Source organism: Hyla sarda, chromosome 1 (genome assembly GCF_029499605.1).
Source record: "Hyla sarda isolate aHylSar1 chromosome 1, aHylSar1.hap1, whole genome shotgun sequence".
NCBI lineage: Eukaryota > Metazoa > Chordata > Amphibia > Anura > Hylidae > Hyla > Hyla sarda.
In genome coordinates, this window is record NC_079189.1 from 34,836,890 (window position 1) to 34,852,720 (window position 15,831).

The following is a 15,831-nucleotide window of genomic DNA, read 5'->3' on the forward strand; positions in this document are numbered from 1 at the left end:
CCAACGGCTGTCCGGGCATGCTGGGAGTTTTAGTTTTGCAACATCTGGAGGTCCGCAGGTTGAAGACCACTGGCATTGGAGGTTATACTCACGTGTCCCCGCCGCTCCGGACCATCACCGCTGCCCTGGATGTCGCCTTCCAAAGCTGTCGCCGCATCCCTGGGGTATCCCGATGCTCCGGCAAGGCTTCTGCTTCCCCGTCATCCTTGCTCTCCGTCGCTGCCATCACGTCGCTATGCACGCCGCTCCTATTGAATGGCGGGACGGTGTGCGCAGCGACGTGATGACGACGATGGAGAGCACCAATGATGCAGGGGATCCCGAAGAGGACGCGCCGGAGCCCCGAGGACAGGTAAGTGATCGTCAGCGGACCATACGGGGCACCATAAACGGCTATCCGGTGGCAGCTGAAGCAGTCTTCTGAGAGGCCATCGTATGTTGGGGCCATCGTAGGTCGGGGAGTCATTGTTGTAGAATAGTGTCAGGAGTTTCACAAAATTATGGGCGTACTGGCCCTTTAAATTTCAGAACTCCGGCGCGCGCACCCTAAGAGACCGGGATGCATGCACCAGAGCTGAGAGGCAGAGGAAGAAGCAGCAGAGGAGCGTGGTAAGTGATGGGCTGGGATTCGCATGTGGGTGCATCCCGCGATGCGAATCGCAGCCCTGCCGTCAGCAGGGGAGAAGGGACAGTGCACTTACTGCCAGGGGAATTGGCCGGAGCGCAAGGTGGAACAATCTGCATCAGGAGGAATAGAGCGTTCTGCTACCTTTTTATGGTCCTCCCCTTTCTTACACTCTAAGGTGTACTAAAAAAAGAAAAAAACTGTTGACTTTTCATAGAGACATGTCAAATTTTTCAATTGGTCGGGGTCTGGGTGCTCTGATCCCCAATGAGTGCTAAAATCATCAGTGAGCTAACTAACTTGCCTATCAATTCGGAGCCGAGTTGTCACATTTGCCCACTTAACTTTCCATAAAACCCTACATATTTACCTAGTATGCTCACAAATATTTTACTTTGTTCATAAGACATCATTTTCTAGTGGTAACTTATTCTCAGAATACAAAGCAAAATTGAATAAAAAAAAAAATGTAGTGAGGAGAAGGTTAAATTGCTGCTTACTGAAAAGACTTAACCTTCCCCAATAAATCCATTCTAACACACACGATCCACAGCGGTGCCTCGGTAATCTGGCAATAGGCGTTAGGCATATATTCAATCGTAACAGAAAAAAGCGAATCTCCTAACAAGCTTGCAGACAACACCTGTGGGTTCCTTTATCATTGACTTTACCGTCATAATGAAGATTTCACAAGGAAAGCGCTTGTTTACCGGGAAACTGGTCAATTATTGCTGACTAAAACCAGTGGTGATGGGCAGGCGCACTAATGGCTCCCTATTATCTGAGGGAGTGCAGATGACTTAACTAGCCAGCGATCTTTATTACACACATCTACGCTGACAGCGGCAATTGAAAGATGTAGGAGAGCAAATATACATCCTCCCGTAAACATGGCAACATGGTGCTATTTGTGAATGAAGCAATACCTTCTAAATGGCCCTTAATGGCCCGAATTAAATGATTTTCAAACAAAATGTCAAATCAAGAAGGGTCGACCGGAAAATTGGTTTTGTTTGGCCAACCATGAATCCATCTTCAAAACATGTATTTAATATGATCACTATTAAGGTCATTGTAGTTTTGGAAAACGTGAATTTCAGTAGCATTGGCATACATTCATAGTTACATAGTTAGTACGGTCGAAAAAAGACATATGCCCATCAAGTTCAACCAGGGAATTAAGGGGTAGGGGTGTGGCGCGATATTGGGGAAGGGATGGGATTTTATATTTCTTCATTCTTCATTATTTATTTTATTTTTTTTCATACATGGTAAACATGTGTCCACTATGCGTTTCTAAATATTTCCTCGCGGACTCCAGTGTCTCACACTACAACTTCAATAAGTATTTTTTTAAAGGTCTGTAATTTACATGGCATCCAGTGAACATATAGAGACATGTGAGACATTTAGAGCATATACATCTCCCGATAGAGCTTTGTAAAGACAGGATACTACTAGGCTGCTGCTGTTTTTTTTTTTTTGTTATTTGTTTTAAAGGGGTTGTGCACTGCCCTGGCTTTCGGAGCTCCGCACGCAGCGTCCGGAAGTTCATTACTCCGAACGCTGTGTGTGGGCTTCTGTGTTCGCCGCCTGCCGGGCGTGACGTCACGCCCGGCCCACTCGTGGTGTCACGCCAGCCCGCCCCCTCTACGAAAGTCCATGGGATAGACTTTGGTAGAGGGGGCGGGCGTGACGTCACGCCCGGCGTCCGCGAACACGGAAGCCCGCACACAGCTTTCGGAGTAATGAACTTCCGGACGCTGCGTGTGGAGCTCCGAAAGCCAGGGCAGCGCACAACCCCTTTAAGCTGGTCATCCCACACCACTTGATGGGGAGTAGGTAAGGTAAAGGACACCCTCCTATATCTAACCTTTAGACTACATTCCCACAGTTTTTTGCCAATTTTTTAAAATGCTATAAAACACCTATAAACTGTTACTGTTAAAAAAAAATGGGCAAAAAAAGGCAATCATTTTTGCTATTGGGTTTTATTGAACTCAATAGTACAATGGTCATTTCTACATACATAGATAATGTTGTGGCCATAAAATTAAAGGGATACTCTGCCCCTAGACATCTTAAACCTTATCCAAAGAATAGGGGACAAGATGTATGATCCCCGAAATCTCGGCTGCGGCACCCCAGACAACTTTGCTCCATGCTGGATGACTGGCGATGTGGGGAGAAGGCTCGTTATGTCACGGCCCCCTCAATGCAAGTCTATGGGAGGGGGCTTGGCAGATGCCACGCCCCCTCCCATAGACTTGCATTGAGGGGGCATGGCCGTGACGTCACGAGCGGGGCACGGTCGTGAGGTCACGAGCCTCCGGCTCTGAACCCGACGCTCTAAACGAACTCCAGGTGCAGCACGGAGATCACAGGGGTCCCCAGCGGCAGAACCCCCCGATCAGACATAGGGATAAGATGTCTAGGGGTGGAGTACCCCTTTAAGTGCATGGTAATTTTTTTTTTTCATTCCTTTACAGATGAAAAGGCTTTTTTTTTTATGTACAAGTATTTCCAGTCTTTAAATTTTAATTTGTAGAAAAAAAAAGTCCATACATTTGAAGCTAAACATATAGTTAAAAACATATAGTTAAAAAAAGTACATGAACTAAAATAAAATTGTACTAAATGGACAGTTATCAGGTTAGGATACACCAAGAGGCACTGCCATACTTTACAATATACAGAGGTTTATTTCACAACTGGACACAAAGTTCAAGAAAAACATATCTATGCTTGAAAAATGAGCCGAACGTAGTCACAAACTGACTACATTCGGACCATTAAAGTCATCTGGGCTTGTGCCCGTCTGTGTTCATATTAGTTGACAAGTTGCTAAGGTATACGTGACTCAGAAGACCCAATCATGATGTGTAACCCTAAGATAGAAAAGTGTGGCCATCAGTCTTCTTTCTCAAATGGTATTTGAAGATACTCCACGAGGATCTTGAAGATCTGAAGGTCTACCACTGGATTATACATCTTGTAAGAAGCAAAAGCTCTAACAAGTTAAGATGCATTGAATAAGACATTACAGAACCTAAAGGACTCATTGATGAATAGGTACAATAGGGAATGCTGTGGGCTATTGTACTTTCTCTTTATTTTCTGCCAAGCTCTTGTAGTATGGTCACATTGTGGCATGGTTGGCCAGTATCAGTCTATTTATAAAGCATTATTGTTCAGTCATGTTCTGAAAGGCTGTTGTTGTTCAAGCCAGGCTCTCCTTTCTATGGTGAAGGTCGCCCCATTGAAATCAGTAAAAACAACTATACTTTTATCCCTGGTGACCTCGTCCTAGTACATCCTTGGTGACTATGTCTATTTGGAGTGGAGCAATAATTCAGCTTTTGTATTTATTATTTGGTTTATCTACTTCACAAACATTAAACCCTATTTCCCCTCTATATTGTTATAGCAAAGTATCTACAGTATGACAACACCTAACCATGGCCAGCAGGGCTGGTGCAAGGATTTCTGCCCCCCTACCGAAAGCTAATTTTGCCGCCCCTTGACCCTGCCCGTTGGTCCCGCCCTTTGACAGCCCCCCCCCCCCCCTTACAAATGGAGTGGCACAATGCAACAAATCTCATCATGTAATCTCCTTACTACTGGGGTTACGCACTGTAACAAACCCCCTCCTCTTGTAATCTCCTTACTACTGGGGATACACACTGTAACAAACCTCCTCCTCTTGTAATCTCCTTACTTCTGTGGTGACACACTGTAACAAACCTCCTCCTCTTGTAATCTCCTTACTACTGGGGATACACACTGTAACAAACCTCCTCCTCTTGTAATCTCCTTACTTCTGTGGTGACACACTGTAACAAACCTCCTCCTCTTGTAATCTCCTTACTACTGGGGTGACACGCTGTAACAAACCCCCTCCTCATGTAATCTCCTTACTACTGGAGTGGCACACTGTAACAAACCTCCTCCTCTTGTAATCTCCTTACTACTGCAGTGACACACAGTAACAAACCTCCTCCTCATGTAATCTCCTCACTAAAAGGATAACACACTGTAACAACCCTTCTCCCCATGTAATCTCCTTACTACTGCGGTGACACACAGTAACAAACCTCCTCCTCATGTAATCTCCTCACTAATAGGATGACACACTGTAACAGCCCTTCTCCTCATGTAATCTCCTTACTACTGGGAAGACACACTGTAACAAAACTCCTCTGTATGTAAGTACATTACTACTGGGGTGACAAACTGTAACAAACCCCCTCCTCATGTAATCACCATACTACTGGGATTACACACTGTAACAAACCTCCTCCTCATGTAATCTCCTTACTACTGGGGTTACACACTGTAACAAACCTCCTCCTCTTGTAATCTCCTTAGTACTGGGGTGACACGCTGTAACACACTTCCAGCTTTGGAAGAACACACAATTTCACAATACTCTGTCTTGAGTTGTTTATGCTACATGGAAAAAGTCAAGAGTTACAAGAAGTCTTAAAGGGTTACTCCTCTCCCGCGTGTCCGGAACGTTGAGTTCCTAATGCTGTGTGTGGGCTTGTGTGTTCACACCCACCCCCTCGTGACGTCATGCCCCATCATGTCCCGCCCCCTCAATGCAAGTCTATGGGAGGGGGCGTGACACCCCCTCCCATAGACTTGCATTGAGGGGGCAGGGCGTGACATCACGAGGGGGTGGGTGTGAACACGGAATCCCGCACATAGCGTTAGGAACTCAACGTTCCAGGCGCTGGGAAGCAGAGTAACCCTTTAATAGTTTTTTTCCCACCTTGGACATTTAAAACACTAGGACTCTAGAGAGCAAACGTAGAGCTGGCCTCACATATGAGGGGCTTTCTGCATTGAAACCAATTGGAGTTTTATAAAAAGCGGATCAAGTCAAAGGATCACTTCCAGAATAAATACAGATGTAGCTGCTGTCAACTTCATTGTAGTGCTCTAATCTTTTCGGAAAGATATATCGGTCCCCATGTCTAAAGCCTGTACATTGAATGGCCAAGCATACATTGCTGTTTGCCTTTTCACCAAGTCAACATTAGCTGGGCCGGGTTCCGAGCACCTGACCAAGCAAATGTAGTTAGTGAGCAGTGATGCCTAGAGCATTGCTTGTCATCTTTGGTGTTGAGCACGAAATATTCGGAATGCAAATTTTTATCGCGAATATAGGCACTTCGAGAATATTTAGAATACAGTGCCATATATTTGTAATGATGAATATTCGTTTTTTTTGTGTGTGTGTTTTTTTCACATGCAAATTTTTATGCAAATTTTCCATGCAAATTTCCGCATGGGATAAAAAAAAGTGAATGAACATAGCAAATATGTGAATTTCCCGAACATAGGACAAATAATCATCAATACAGTGGTCCCTCAACATACGATGGTAATTCATTCCAAATGAACCATTGTTAGTTGAAACCATCGTATGTTGAGGGATCCTTACAATGTAAAGTATAGGAAATTATACTCACCTGTCCCCGCCACTCCGGACCGTTACAACTGCCCTGGATGTCGCCCTCCATCGCTGTCGCCGCGTCTCCGGGGTGCCCGGACCGTCTCTGTTGCCTGGGATTGTCGCTCTTCATCGCCGTCATCACGTCGCTGCGCACGCCGCTCCTATTGGATGATGGGACGGCGTGCGCGGCGACGTGATGACGACGAAGGAGATCGACGGCAGTGCAGGGGATCCTGAAGAGAATGGTCCGGAGCGCCGGGGACAGGTGAGTGATCATCACCGGACCACACGGGGCACCGTAAACGGCTATCCGGCGGCAGCTGAAGCAGTGTGCGCTGCCGGATAGCCGTTTATGCAATGGCCCCGACATACAAAAGCATCGTATGTTGATGCTGCCTTCAACATGCGATGGCCTCTGAGAGTGATCGTATGTTGAAGTTATCATATGTCGGGGCCATCGTAGGTCGGAGGGTCACTGTATATTCGTGACATATCACAAAGTTGAATATGGCCCCTGCCGCTCATCACTACGCATCTTCAGGTCGTCATACAGAGCTCCTCATGCAGGCAATGTGATGAGCATCAATGCACACAGTACTGTGTGCATCACTGCTTACTGTGGTGCCAGGCAGTTGCAGTGAGTGGTGAAGTATGGATGGGGCACTGAAGTACCAAGATGTCATGCTGCCATGCACATGGTGGTTTCGACCTCTTTAGGACCCCACAGTTATGGTATATATATATCTTTGAACTTCTCAGATTTATTGGAGTCCCATGACTTTCTACTTTGCAGTAATGTAACCATTCCAATAGTTCACCATATAGATGTGGCGGCCTTTAAGAATTCTGGTACACCGATACACCCAATAGCTGAAGCCTCAGCCAAAGTACTCCCACCTTTCATGATCTATGCCATACATATAGCCTAAATCACATGGGTTCTCCATCAAATCAATGCTGACTTTCCAAGCCCCACTTGTATACGCAGATCTATAGGATCTGTGTACCCTATTTGCATAGTGAAGGCATCATTGGTCTACATCTACAGCTATGCCGTTATATCAGACCAGCATTATTGGAAATGAAAGTATAAGAACACTGACTTCCCATGGTCACAAAGCTTTCTAATACATAAGATTCACATCAAGCTTCAGATCCCGTTCCCAGTAACTTTAACCCTTGTATGCCCTTCTCATTATGGAATGAAGGTTGATTTTCGGCTCTTGCCATATCGCTCCCTCCTGGCCTTCCAGTGTAAGAGCGTCAGCCTTCGTGGCAGCCATCTGTGCAGAGATTTTAATTTCCCTTCACGACCAGGATCAACTTAGATCCTGATCTTTAAGTTTTTGTCTTTAATTTCAAGGTGCAGGGAACCATGAAAAAGCTTTTTAGGAGAAAAGGAACATTTGAGAGGAAGAAAAAAAAAGAAAAGGCAGAAGGTTAGCAAAAGAGCAGTGAGATTTCCTTATTTAATGCTGATAGCCTCAATGTTATTTTATAGAAATTAACATTTAAAAACTAACAATGATAAATAGTGAATTAAAAACGAAAGTAAAAATGAAAAAAATCTTATTAAAAAATAAAGCGATAAACATGACAACATTTTTAATATCGAAAACCATGGGACAGAGCCCCATACACATGAACACTCAACATAACCAAACATTTCTGTGTTCTCTATGGAGAGAGAAGGGGTAATACATCTCTTAAATTTCACATGATACAGTGGTTCACAGTCACCAGAGCTGAGCAGAGCCGGGGCCGGCTAACTTGCTGCAGGATTGCTGGCAGGGACACACACTAGACTAAACCTTAAAGGGGTACTCCAGCCCTAATACATCTTATCCCCTAAATATTACTGATCGCGGGGGTCCCACCACTGGGGACCCCAGCAATGTGTCATTCAGCACCCACTTTTGAAAGCTCTCCGCAGTGCTGGAGGCTCCGATTGTGCAGCACGACAATCACGGGGACGGAGTATCGTGATAGATAGATAACAGATACCGTGTTTCCCTGAAAATACACCCTACCCCGAAAATAGGCCCTAGCTGGATCGGAGTGGGCTGGAATATAAGCCCTACCCTGAAAATAAGACCTAGACCAGTGGTCCCCAACCTGCGAACCTCCAGATGTTGCAAATGTTTGCAACATCTGGAGGTCCGCAGGTTGAAGACATGGCTGCGGCCGGTGATAGGCTGAAGGCTCTGTGACGTCCCAACATTAGGAAGCAGCAAGAACAGCGGAGGGACCATGAGGCCGGTTCCTTAGCAACAGGGGGGTAAGTTAAAGTTTGTTTTTTAATATTTGCAGCCCGGGCACAGGAATACAAAGCGCAGCGGCTGATGATTATTTGGCAGGGGGGAGAGAAGCTGCACTCGCGGGTGACAAACGATTAGTACCCTGATGTGGGGTGCAGTGCTGGGCTGATAAACCTGCGGGGGGGGGGGGAGGGACGTTGGGGGGCAGAGCTGCATGATAATGGGGGGGGGGTTGTAAATACCGTTGAACCGCCATGTTGTTCAATGTACATACGGTACCGTAAATAAATAAACCCTACCCTGAAAATAAGCCCTAGTGTGTTTTTTGTGACTAAAATTAATATAAGACCCGGTCTTATTTTCGGAGAAACACGGTAGGTAGATAGATAGATAGATGGATATGAGATAGATATGTGATAGATAGATAGATAGATATGAGACAGATAGATAGATAGATAGATAGATAGATAGATAAATATGAGATAGATAGATAGATATGAGATAGATAGATATATATGAGAGATAGATAGATAGATAGATAGATATGAGAGATAGATAGATAGATAGATAGATATGAGATAGATAGTATCTATCTAATATGTAGACAGCTGTTTAATCACTGTCACAATGTCTGCTCCATCTGCATGCGCCCCTATATATATATATATATATATATATATATATATATATATATATATATATATATATATATTAGATTCTTTAGCCGCAGGATGAAGTAAAGCTTATCTAATCTGATCAGAGTGATTTGCGCCCTCAGACAGGCGACATATGACTGAATAGGTGTCTGTGTCTGCATTTTTGGATCAGCAATTACTTTTAATTTTCTGCATATTGTTTCATGCTCAGACAAATGTGGCGGAGAAATGTGTTTTGAGGAGAGGAAGGTTCATACGGTGAGAGCAGAGATTGTTGAGGGGTTATTTAGGCTGCTGCATGAAATCAATTACTCTTCCCATCTGCCAAGTTTATGAGACTGGGCTGACGGGAGAGTGGAAGACAGCGTAGTGCTGATCGCTCCTCCGAGGTGAGGCTAGCGCGAGGTCGCACTGAGCACAATACGTTTTGGACATTTGCCTGGGAACAATTCAAAGTATTTCATCCAAAATGAAAATTCTATTTCGGGAATGATCTACAGTAATCAACGTTGCGTGTATCGGGCAGATATCTGCATAATAGGTTTAGCCCGATGTCCGGCCTCACACCTGTATTAATATAATAAAGTGGTATTAAGACTGAATGATGACGGACATCAATGGGATGTACTACAAGTCACAGCTGGAAGATTCTGGGCCTCAATACAAAATCTGTACAATACCCAACCATCCCTTACGATCTACATATAGTACTGGTGCCCTGTAGTGATGAGCGGCATTCCCCATATTCGAATTTGTGATATTTCCCGAAAATATAGACGAATATTCGTCCTATATTCGCGAATTTTGCGCATTCATTATATTCGCATATTTGCGTATTCGAGGAAGAAAACAGTGAGGGGGGGGGGTGGGTAACTTTACTATTGGTTAATAGGGATGTTGTAGATAACCTCTGACAAGTGTATTTGCATCATTCTAATTGGCCCACAAGTGAAAAGAATGAATATGCGAATATTCACATATGCGGAAAAAATATTGAATATTCGCAATTTAGAATATACAGCGAATATATTCGCAATATTGGCAAATTCACAAATTTGCCATATTAGCGATAAAAATTTGAAATGCGAATATTCGTGCCCAACACTAGTGCCCTGTTGTGTGGAAAATGTATTCTAGTGTCTTTCTAGGGAATCTCCACCTTTGGTCACCTATATTTGTAGGTCCAAAATGATGTCATAGGGGAGATGTCACGATGCCGGCTGGCAGGAGGTGGATCCTCTGTGCCAGAGAGGGATTGGCGTGGACCGTGCTAGTGGACCGGTTCTAAGTCACAACTGGTGTTCACCAGAGCCCGCCGCAAAGCGGGATGGTCTTGCTGCGGCAGTAGTAACCAGGTCGTATCCACTAGCAACGGCTCAACCTCTCTGACTGCTGAAGATAGGCGCGGTACAAGGGAGTAGACAAAAGCAAGGTCGGACGTAGCAGAAGGTCGGGGCAGGCAGCAAGGATCGTAGTCAGGGGCAACGGCAGGAGGTCTGGAACACAGGCTAGGAACACACAAGGAAACGCTTTCACTGGCACGATGGCAACAAGATCCGGCGAGGGAGTGCAGGGGAAGTGAGGTATACATAGGGAGTGCACAGGTGAACACACTAATTAGAACCACTGCGCCAATCAGCGGCGCAGTGGCCCTTTAAATCGCAGAGACCCGGCGCGCGCGCGCCCTAGGGAGCGGGGCCGCGCGCGCCGGGACAGGACCGACGGAGAGCGAGTCAGGTACGGGAGCCGGGGTGCGCATCGCGAGCGGGCGCCACCCGCATCGCGAATCGCATCCCGGCTGGAGGCGGTATCGCAGCGCACCCGGTCAGTGGATCTGACCGGGGCGCTGCAGTAGCGAGAGTGTAGCGAGCGCTCCGGGGAGGAGCGGCGACCCGGAGCGCTCGGCGTAACAGGAGAGACATCATCATCCCTGTGACATTATTATTTAGATAAAACATTGTTGCTCTTAAAGGGATACTCCACTGTCCCAGCGTTCGGAACATTTTGTTCTGAATGCTTGAAGTGGGTGGCGGGGGTTGTGACGTCATGGCCATGCCCAGCGTGGCATCACGCCACCTCAATGCAAGTCTATGGGAGGGGGCGTGGCTGACGCCATGCCCCCTCCCATAGACTTTCATTGAGTGGGCGTGACATGACACCATGAGGGGCCAGGCCGTTATATCACCCAGCCGTGATGTCACGAGGCCGGAAGAAGCGCGACCTGCGCAAAACTTTCCCAGCAGTCACCTCCACTCTGATCGCCCTGCTATTAGCCTGAAGCCGGATCTACCTGAGATGCCAGAAGAGTCGGTCTGGTGTTGCTTCGCGGTGAGTGCAGGTACCTGTTTATCTTTACATGAGTACTGTTTAGTGACTTTGGTTTCTTGGTTCCCAGCACCCCCGGACTCAAGGGCACTGGGACTCCGCGCTGCTACAGTGATAGAACACCAGTCTCTACAGCATTGGCTGACTTACAGCGGTGGTATAGGTGTCGGTCTTTCTTTACAGCAGTGCCCCTCTATCTTGTGCTAGATACAGTGGTCCCTCAAGTTACAATATTAATTGGTTCCAGGACGACCATTGTATGTTGAAACCATTGTATGTTGAGACCAGGACTCTATGGAAACCTGGTAATTGGTTCTGAAGCCAACAAAATGTCATCCAAAAATAGGAAAAAGTGAGGATTAAAGAAAAATAGGTAGATAATAGGGTTGTTCGCGAATATTCGCAATACAAATTTTATTCGCGACTATCGCATATTCGCGAATTCGCAAATATTCGCGAATATAGCACTATATTTTTTTTTTAAAAGCCGAGGAACGTGCTCTCGATTCACCCAAAGTGCAAGAAAAAGTGCAAACGTGTTACACTAAAAAAACGTGCACAAAGGATGCGGTCTATCGCAAGCCCTTCTCCGATAGGAGAGAGGCCCCCCAACAAACCTTACCCTTCGCCTCCGGACCAAAAGGTACCTGCGAGGTTCCAGGTTCGATGTTCCTTTTCGCCAAAGCTACTAGGGGACCACAAATGCTCCCGGCATCCCCCTTGGCGTTAGCCAAGGTATCTGCCCGCAGAGCCGATAACGGTAGGTACCCTGCCAAGGCAGGAGTAACCGGAGTGTTTGCAGGGAGGTGAGGAACCACACACACCTCCCCTAGGCCGACAGGAGGGACACCCAGAAAGGCTACCACATCCTGACAAATCCTGTGAACACACAACACGCAAAAAGTGACACAGTGAGACAAAAAGAAATAAATAAGTGAATGTGTGCAGATATACTGCCCGGACATCCGGCCGGATCTATAAAAATTTCTCTGATCCAAGCCAGAAGACCGGGAATCAAGAGGTGAGTGCCACAAGGTGAAGAGATTATGGTGCCCATGCTTCAACTCAGTGAGCCCATCCTCCCAGTGAGTTTTGGCACCTCGGGGTCACCACTCCCCGAGGCACAAAAGTACCTCTGCTCTAGACCCTCTCAGCCTCATGGCGAGACCGGGAGGGAACAGGTCACATCGGGGCAGCCGTCGAGCTGATTCCTCAGAACCAGCCCCAGAAAGCCCTGGTACATCTGCATCCTCCATGCAGCACCCATCCCCACCAGCATGAAAACTGATAAGAACAGATACTACACTTGATCTTAGCCAAAAGGCCGAGAAGCGAATATATTCATAATTACGAATATTGTTTTTTTTTTTTTGTTTTTTTCACAGTACACATCACAGTGATCACCCCTCTCTGCTTTCAGCTTGTGTGGTATAAAGAAGGCTCTAATACTACTGTGTGAGACTGGCGTGCGAATTTTCGCATATGCAAAAATTAGCATATGCTAATTCCCACATGTAAATTTTTGCATATGCTAATTTTCGCTTATGCTAATTTTTTATATGCTAATTTTCATATATGCTAATTTTCGCATATGCTAAAATAAAACGTGAATATTACGAATATGCAAATTTAGCGAATATATGACGAATATTTGTCCATATATTCGCGAAATATCGCAAATTCGAATATGGCCTATGCTGCTCAACACTAGTAGATAACTAATAGAGATAAAGTAAATCCTTACATATAAAAGTAAGAAAGATCTGCTGGGAGCTGTAAATCACTGTCTATGTCAGCTTTTCCCAACCAGGGTGCCTCCAGCTGTTGCAAAACTACAACTCCCAGCATGCCCGGACAGCCTTTGGCTGTCCGGGCATGCTGGGAGTTGTAGTTTTGCAACAGCTGGAGGCACCCTGGTTGGGAAACGCTGGTCTATGTAGAGGACAGGAGCTTCTTCAGGGTCCTGTACAGTACACGCAATGTCCTAAAAATGTAAAATGGAGCCGCCCTCACCTGGTGTCCAAAGGAGCAGCTAACCCTGCACAGATAAAGAGTAGTACAGAACATGTAATACCTCCCTGTACTGTAGGAGGCGCTACCAGACACCAGTCAGTGCATGCACTTCAGTAATACATGGGTTTTACCAATGAAATGCCCATTCTGATTGGTCAGTTCTTTCGGCCATTGAACGTTTCACAGATCTGGACTGTCTGTACATTGCATGTTGAGTCTGGTTTCAAGTTACAATGGTCCAGAAAAGACCATTGTATGTTGAAATTATTGTATGTTGAGGCCATTGTAAATGGAGGGATCAATGTATATACATTGCCTACTGTCCATCATGGTCATGAGAGGTGTGTGTGTGTGGGGGGGGGGGGCTTCCATCATGAATACAGCTGACTGGTGTGTCCAGCGTATTCTTTCATAGCTCCGATTAGCCACACGGCACAGTACGTTTTTATACTCTTTTTTGCTATTAATAGTACGGACCTGTAGCTGTAATATGCTACTATAGCATAGGACACATATCCATCTGACTGATCCGCCTTGTCGTCCAGGGATGTCCTGCCCAGCAGTTTACGGATGATATCATCTTATTTTAGCAGCGTGTGATCCACATCTACTTGTGGTGCAAATGTTACAGTGTCACGAGCAGCTTATGATTGAAGCAGTGTAGCCAAAGTAAGGAAGATGTAGCGGTGCCGAACCTGCTGGGAGCTGTACAATCTGATACGTTTCGATACAATCATCTCCTACGGCAGCCTGATACAAAATGAGAAATGAAGAATAGTGGGTTAAGGCTTCCACACTAGAGATGAGCGAACTTACAGTAAATTCGATTCGTCACGAACTTCTCAGCTCGGCAGTTGATGACTTTTCCTGCATACATTTTTTCAGCTTTCAGGTGCTCCGGTGGGCTGGAAAAGGTGGATACAGTCCTAGGAGAATCTTTCCTAGGACTGTATCCACCTTTTCCAGCCCACGGGGGAAACTGAAAGCTGAACTCATTTATGCAGGATAAGTCATCAACTGCCGAGCCGAGAAGTTCGTGACAAATCAAATTTACTGTAAGTTCGCTCATCTCTATTCCACACTATAAAAATACTTCCGTTATAAAAACCCGTCATAAAAATCTTGAATAACGGCCGTTAGAAAATCGATGAGATTTTTCTAATAGCCGTTTTAACCCATTATCACCCGTTATTAATAACGGCTGTTATTTTGTGACGGGCGAATGAACAGGATAAATAGTGCATGCATTATTTCTCCCGTTACTATCGCCCGTCACAAAATAATGGCCGTTATTAATAATGGGATATAATGGGATTTTCTAATGGCCGATTTTGGTGATTTTTATGACAGGCGTTTATAACGGAAGTATTTTTATAGTGTGAAAGCAGCCTTAAAGGGGTTATCCAGGAAAAAAACTAAACTTTTTTTTTATATTTCAACTGGCTCCAGAAAGTTAAACAGATTTGTAAATTACTTTTATTAAAAAATCTTAATCCTTTCAGTACTTATGAGCTTCTGAAGTTAAGGTTGTTCTTTTCTGTCTAAGTGCTCTCTGATGACACCTGTCTCGGGAAACGCCCAGTTTAGAAGCAAATCCCCATAGCAAACCTCTTCTAAACTGGGCGGTTCCCGACACACGTGTCATCAGAGAGCACTTAGACAGAAAAGAACAACCTTAACTTCAGAAGCTCATAAGTACTGAAAGGACTAAGGTTTTTTTTTAATAGAAGTAATCTACAAATCTGTTTAACTTTCTGGAGCCAGTTGATGTATATAAAAAAACGTTTTTGCCTGGAATACTCCTTTAATAATACTGACTCTTCCTTCTTCAGCACCCTGGACAGGTCCTACAGTACAAATCGTATCGTAAACCCAAATCCAGGCCCCCCAAGATAGCAGTGCTGCCAACCACTGAGCCTCCTGTTATATAGTAATATATTATAGACTTTTTATGGTTTTTTTTTATACATAAGCCTTGTTGCCGGAAAATTAAAGGCACTCTAAGCACTGGTTACATAAAACTGGGCCACATTTGACCCAAAAATGAAGCTGGATACGGATATTTTTGTTTCACTACTGTGTCAAAAGCTGATTGGATTTGGAGATGTATTAGTCCTATCCAAAAACCATTAAAGTTTTCTACCCATCCATCTGTAAAGTCAATGTGATGATGAGGAAATGAATGTGATGAATGACGTCAGTTTATTTATTTATTTATTTTCCCATTTGTCAATCTATTGATTTTAAGAGAAAACCTGACCAATGGAAAATCCCCATTTATCCCATTGACTGAGTCATAAATTGCAAACAATTTCTCCTTCTAGTCCTGAAATTTAAACCCATGCCACTATGAATTTATGGTGCGTGTCTCAAGCTTCGGAAATGTAGCAGAGCAGATCTGATGTCCGTCTGTTAGCGTTATGTGGTGAGGAATAGAGGCAGCAATAAGGTGCCCCCCCCTCCCTGAGGTCTCTTCTTACATCTACATATTTA

General features: G+C 45.0%; 1 protein-coding gene and 1 pseudogene across 1 annotated transcript in view; one reads left to right on the top strand and one right to left on the bottom strand.

The window, feature by feature from the left end:
- The window catches only part of CTNNA2 (catenin alpha 2), a 2,092,931-nt gene that overhangs the window by 1,285,144 nt on the left and 791,956 nt on the right, over positions 1–15,831 (top strand). The gene's annotated exons all lie outside the window — the stretch shown is intronic.
- On the bottom strand, positions 12,502–12,661 carry LOC130343106 (U2 spliceosomal RNA; annotated as a pseudogene).